The following is a 7,362-nucleotide window of genomic DNA, read 5'->3' on the forward strand; positions in this document are numbered from 1 at the left end:
TCTTTCTCTCTTTCTTTCTTTCTTTTTTTCTTTCCTTCCTTCCTTCCTTCCTTCCTTCCTTCCTTCCTTCCTCCCTTCCTTCCTTCCTTCCTTCCTTCTCTTTTTTGAGAGAGAGAGAGAGAGGACACAAATGAGCTAGGGGCAGAGAGAGAGAGAGAGAGAGAGAGAATCCCTTAAGGGGCAGAGAGAAAGAGGGAGGGAGAGAGAAAGAGGGAGGGAGAGAGAAAGAGAAAGAAAGCTGGGCTCATCCAAAGCAGGGCTCTAGTTCACCTGAAGTGGGGCTCATGTTCACCCGATGTGGGGCTTGAAGTCATGAATCATGAGATCACAACCTGGGCCGAAGTCAGATGCTTAACTACTGAGCCATCCAGGTGCCCCTAAATATTTTTTTTTTCCTGACATCTGCTCTTATTTGACTTAATTGCATGTAAAGTATTAATTTATCAGATAAGTTAGATTATTCTAGTGAGTGAATGATCTCTCTTCTTCCTTCCCTTCCCTTCAAAGAGAGTAGGGAAACAATGACATTACTAGATGTCAGCTTTCACAAAGGTTGGGACAATTAGAGGGCCCAACTGTGGGCAGAAGGCCCTTGAGAAGCTGCAGAACTATTGAAAGAGGCTGTAGCTTATGTGCACACTCAGGATTGCCTAATAACCATATGCATTCATAAATACGTACTGATAAGCTTCAAATACAAGCAGATGTTGTTGTGGTTAATAAAACACATATAAAATAAATTCTCAATCAAGAGATATTTTAAAAGACTGGCCCAGGCACTATATCATACCACTTAGGGTAAATTTTGATTATGTGACTCTGGGCAGTTATGTAAAATTGTTCTCCAAAGTGATCTCACCTGTTTACCTCCCACCGGAAGTGAATTGTCATCCTCCGTGCTCCACATATATTTTTTTAAATTTTGCTAAATTTGTGGGTGCAAAATAATATCCTTTTTTGGCTTTAATTCTAGTAAAGTAATATATTTATTACATTTTAGTAGTATTTAAATATATTTTATATATTTATTAATATTTAAATTTTCTCACCTATCAAATGCTTGCTTATGCCCTGTGCTCATTTTTTTAAATGTTTATTTATTTTTGAGAGAGACAGAGACAGAGCACCAACAGGGGAGGGCCAGAGAGAGAGAGGGAGACACAGAATCCGAAGCAGGCTCCAGGCTCTGAGCTGTCACCTCAGAACCCAACATGGGGCTCAAACTCGTGAATTGCAAGATCATGACCTGAATCGAAGTCGGAAGCTTAACTGACTGAGCCACCCAGGTGCATGCCATGCTTATGACTCATGCTCATTTTTATGAGTTACCTGTTTATTACTGATTTGTATGAATTCTTTTTTCAAAAAACATTTTCAGGATATATCTTTCTCTCCTCTGCCTAGTTGTATGTGTTGCAAAATATTTGCCCAGTTTATTACGTGCTTCCCCCTCCCCCTCAATTTTGGTGTCTTTTGATGAAAAGGAGTTGTTAGTTTTTTCTTGGTCAAACCCATCAATCTTTTTCTTTATGGTTTGTACCCTTTCATCCTCCAGAAATCTTTTTTTCTATATTCTCCTTTTTTTCCATCTAAAAGTTTTTAAACATTGCTTTCTACATTTAACTTTTAATGGCTCTAAAAGGATAAGTTTTGTATATTTACCTTCATCAACTGTGTATTTAGGCTCATGCAACAGCTACTCTGTAGCCCCCAAATGCCATCATGTAAGTTGGGATACATCATGTAAGATACAACATATCTGCTCAAACATGGCTACTGTACAAATCAGAACTACTAACTTTTCATCCTGAAGTAAACTTGCAATATCAGTCCCAAAATGTATCTGCATGACTTTTTGGAAAGCACTAACTCAGGATTTTGAGCATTTTTAATGTTGCATGCAAATTTTGTACTTCAAATTACATTCTCAAAACTGGGAGTGTTTTCAGTCCATAGGTAACTAATCTGATCTTTTCTTAACTGGAAACAAAAACCAAAAACCTCTTTGTCGTGATGTGGGATTAAAGGGGCTGACTAAAGGCAACACCACGAGAAACATCATTTAGAAATGTTGGACATCAAGGGGCGCCTGGGTGGCTCAGTTGGTTAAGCGTCTGACTTCAGTTCAGGTCATGATCTCACAGTATGTGGGTTCGAGCCCTGCATCAGGCTCTGTGCTGACAGCTCAGAACCTGGAGCCTGTCTTCAGATTCTGTGTCTCCCTCTCTCTCTGACCCTCCCCTGCTCACGCTTCCTCTCTCTCTCTCTCTCTCTCTGACATTTATTTAATGTTAAATAAAACATTTAAAAAATCTTTAAAAAAAGGAAATGTTGGACATCAATAAAAAGTTGCCAATGTTGTTGGTGAGAAGCAGCTTCTGTTCCAATGATTTAAAAGGCTTTAATTTAGGCTGTTATTAGTGACTTTGAATATTTTAGCAAATCCAGTTGGAGGGGGTCTCATTTGATATATTAAAAATCTCTCCTAATATAAAGAAGAAATGTGTTCATGAAAATTATCTGGAATTTTATGTATTTCTTCTCCCTGAAATGCCTACTTATTAAGAAATTTTCAATCCTTGGCCTCTAAATAATATTAGGGAAACTATTTTAGGAATGTCTAGTCTGAATGGAAAGATATGGAAAATAGTTTTTCCAATATAATTTTTCTGTAAGGAAAGGTTAAATACCTGATTTTCTCATGATCATTTCCTGGGGGAATAAAAGAAGATAAGAATCACATTGATAAACATTACTATCACTTGGATTAAATCAAACTCAAATTACTGTAATCATGCAATGGTCTTGGTCTCCCATTTCATATCTGTGTTGAAATTAAGTGATACAATTTTATTACATCAGAAACCTGCCCCTACGAAGATCTAGGGCAATGTCATGTGGAATTAATGATTCGATTTTCAGAAGTGGATTTAAGCTATACTGGGTATTAAAGCAATTTGAGAGAGTGACTTTGTCATTTTCCTGGGCATTTAGAAATATGGGTTGGAGATAGGAATATAGTGTGGTTGAATCAATACAGAATAGTAAATATTTAAGTGTGTCAGAATAAAAAGAGGTGATGTAGTTAAGTTTAATCCTGAGTAATGACCATCCAGGCCACTGTCCCATTTTTGAACTGGGAACACACCTGCTTCCCTTGCATCCTCTGCCAGAATGTGTGTAACACTTCGAGCTGGGATTTCAAGGTCAGTCAATACAGATTACTGCAGAATCTCATTTACATGACACCCTGGGTGTTCTGAGAAGAACCTGGGAAACCTATGCAATAGTTTATAGACCAACAGGACTTCCATATTAGGCTTTGCCTTGGCTCTAGGCATGATATGGGCCCCTATTGCATAATCCCTCTTGATGGAGAGGTACCTCTTGCAATGAAAGTCAAATGCATTATTTGGGCTATTCTGTCTTCCCAGCTGCCACATGTCTTATTTTATGTCAAGTAGGCAGCTGCTTACAGCTGCCTGGAGATGATTTTATCCATTATAGTCTTTTGGTGAGGGCTTGTGCTTCTCGAAATTTAGATCATGGGTGGTGGGTGTCACCACAATGACGATGATGAGAGAACCCAAGCAGCTTTGGGGCTTTGAGAGGACTTCCCTGGCTGCAGAAGGATTCTAAAGCGTCAGGTTCCAATCCTGATCCCAGATACTGTGTCTTATGGACTAATTATTCATCCTCTTCTGAAGTTTATATTTCCTTTCCACACTAATTGTGGTCATCCTGCTTCTACCCCTGAATCCTCAAAAATGGATAGAAATGTTGGTACAGGGGAAAAACACAAGATGGCCTTTTAGGGCTATGTCTCTGCAGAATGCTCAGTATTTTAGCACTTTTAAAAGACTTTGGAGTGTTAAAAGTTCTCATTACAGCTTTTGCTGCAAAGGGCAGTCTGGGACCACAGGCTGGAAGATGTTTTGCTAATGACAGAGCAACAGAAGGGAAGGAACAAGCAGAGCAGCTCTGGATGCTGACGCTTGGGCTGATATGTGAAAGAGAGACAAATTTCTATCTCATTTGAATCCTGATGTGTGTGCCTGTGTGTGTTGCATTTGTAAACCTGCCTCCTAATACATTCTTGTGCTTTCTTTCCCTTATGAAGAATCTGTATGTATTAATTTTTAGGAGTGTTTTGTGGTAAAAATATGCAGAGATGTTGATTGGTCATAAAAACTTAGAGCAGAACACATAATTGATCTACGAATTAATAGAGACGTTTCCTTTACAACTGATATTGTACATGCTGTCTTTTGCTGGCACACAATCATCCTACTGCTTGGGAGACACTACATTCTGCAGGCCGACAACATGAATGAAAGTTGGATACAGATAAAGGCACATCGTACTCTTCATTCACAACTTTATTTTCAAACTATATTGATTTCTTCCTTCTTTTGAATTTATCTCTGTCTCTTTGTAACCCCCTTTCTCAATCCTAGTTTTGGCCTCTGTAGGAGCATAGAATCTACCCCTGTTCCACAGAATACACGAAAAGAGTGTGTTCTCTTAATAATAACTAATTGAAGACCAATCACATGCCAGGCTCCATTCTGTGTTTACAAGAATGGCCACATCCAATCACTGTAATCTTATTAGATAATTCCTATCAATGCCCTCATTAGTTGAATCTTAGAACAATTGGGTGACTTGCCCATGGCCACACAGCTGGTAAGAGGCTAAGTCAAGGTTTGAACTCAGGCTCATGCCAGAGCCCACGTTATTACCATTTCTCTCACCTTATTTCTCTTCCACTTTTTTTTCCTTTCAGATATCAAATTCTCCTCCTGTCAGTGATTACCCAGGTGATCATCTGGTCTTCAAGTGATTAGAAAGGTCTTCATCACTTTTTTCCTGTCCTTTTTCTGTAATCTATGGTGATTATTATTTGTCTGGCTTGAGGCCCCTCTCCAGCAGGTTGTGGGGAGCCGTGTTGGGCAGGAGAGAGCCAAGCACATGCCTCCTGCTGTGTATAAAATCAAGCCATTAGTCAGCCTTCTTTGGGCTCTATTTTCTGGTCTCCCTCACTGAGTGAGAGTTTGTCAAATGTGTTTTGCTGATTCAGAGCTATAGTTTTCTTCTCTCTTTGTCATCAGGGAAACCATATTACATTTTAGAACCAGTTCTAGATATTAATTTCCCCTAATTTATTACACATGGTTTAGCATGCCCACTTTAAGAGGAAGCCCGTGGCGGCATTCATGGTTTTAAGGAGGAAGACAGCTTAGAAACTGTGATGATGTGTTAAACCTACAAAGGACAACAAATAGCAAACTCTGGAAAACTAACAACTGTTCTAAGCAGCTTTAGTAATTAGAAAAATAATCACATGTTTGAATACTTTTATATGTTTTTCCTCCATTCATCTACTATAAACTCATAAGCAGTGTACTGTATCACATATTAAGAAACTTTCATCAGAATACATTGAAGACGGAGCTGGGAAAAGCTTATCTGACGTGACTCACCAGCTGACTATTCCCATATTACGGATGAGGCTCGTTCTTGGATGAAATTTCTGTTTCTGCTCTGTATCACTGAAACTACACTTCAATTTCAATTCAGAAAGAACAAAGAACATTAGTCAACCCTGGTAAAAATTCAAATGTCATGTGGGCCAAATCAGTTTGATATCTGCCAGGGGGACTAAAATATTCACTATTTTACTATGTGCTTATTGGACTTTGCATTTTGTGCAAACTCTAGAATTCCAAAATAAAATAATGATTTGGTTCTTGGTCTCACTGGTTAGATACCAAGTGTATCCTAGGCGAGGAAACATGTTGAATATGACGGCATTTACTAAATTGGGTGGGAATGCTCATTCCCATCATGTGACCTATTGCAGAACGGAAGGAGAAAGAGATGTAGGGGAGAGAAGAGGGTTGCTGGATGAGCCACTCAATCCTCCTCTAGCTGATAGTCAGTCCCCATTCATGTATAGAATCAAGACTTTGGAATTTCTGGAAGAGAAATAAATGGCACCAAATAATAGTGCAGACACTCCCAGTTTTGTTTTTTGTTTTTTGTTGTTTTTTTTTTTTTTTTTTTTATCAGTTCCTGGTGTTTGGGCCATTCAGGGCTTAGAAACATTTTTTTCTTCACTGTGATTCTGATAGGCAGGCAACATTGTCTAAGGAAATGTCTCTGAGACATTCGTGTTAAAAGATACCTTGTACAAAAACATTTAAAAGTTGGTCTTGGTTTAAACAAAGTTAAACAATTTTCTTTACATCTGGATTTCTCAAAGTCTTTTATATGCTAACACACACCGAGAATCATAGGGGTAAGGATGGGGAGCAGGACTGGCATTCAGCAGTTCCACACACATATTTGACCACGGAATCCTCTTTCTTCCTCCCCACCAAATGCCATCCATATATTAGTATTACATGGAATACATTTTCTAAAATGCTCTTTGAAGATTTGTTGGATGGTCGCAACATTTCCATCAAATTACAGTGAAGTTAGGACCTCCTCACGTTGGGATTTGGACCCACTCACATTAATAATGGCATAAGCTACTAATCGGCCGTGAATATTTTATAAATAATGCTAGAAGCTCTGAATATCAACTATAAGAGTAAGACTCCTGATGGCTTATAATTTCACCATTATAGCACCCACTAAGAACATTTTGGAAGTTCTTAGAAAATCTAAGTTGGGTGACAAGCCATAACCTTTCCCTCCCTTTCTGGTCTTCCGTATATTTCATGTCCTCTGAAATCACCTTTTCATATCTATTGAGTTTTTAAAAGTAATGTGTCAGGTTCTAATGCTCCTGCTGGCTTAAGGAAAAATGCTCTCACTAATAAATTATAATGAATTGTCAGTCTCAACAGGCCTGTGACCTTCAGTCGGTGGGGGGTTCGAGGCTAAACTCCATTTCCCTGTCTTCTTGTTGGAGCGACGTTTCTTGTTCTAGCCTGTCCCTCTTAATTTATGGGTGGGCTGCCCACAGGACAACTCACCTGCAAAAATAGTTCATGCTGTGGTGTTTATTATACTAAGTAGGTTACATGCTGACTGGGAGTTTGTACAAGGGGATGGAGTTGCTGTCAGGATCCTCCATCAACTGAGCCGAGCTGGCACTCAATTCTCTCATATTTCAGCACACTAAATGTAGTGGGGGTGGGAGCGGGGTGGGGGAGGGCGTGGGATGGGACATGGCAATGTGAAGTGTGCTTTAATGTCTTGTTCCAGACCACTGTAAGTCTGACTTTAGTAAAGTGTATCAATAGGACTGCAGAAAAAAGGTCGTGCATTAGGAACAGTACAATGGTGCTATGCTAGCACAAGTAATGAAAAATCTCTGCAGTCTACATGAAGGAATGCTAAGATAAGTAG

The sequence above is a fragment of the Hyaena hyaena genome, unplaced genomic scaffold, assembly GCF_003009895.1.
Source record: "Hyaena hyaena isolate Hyena2069 unplaced genomic scaffold, ASM300989v1 scaffold_750, whole genome shotgun sequence".
Classification (NCBI taxonomy): domain Eukaryota; kingdom Metazoa; phylum Chordata; class Mammalia; order Carnivora; family Hyaenidae; genus Hyaena; species Hyaena hyaena.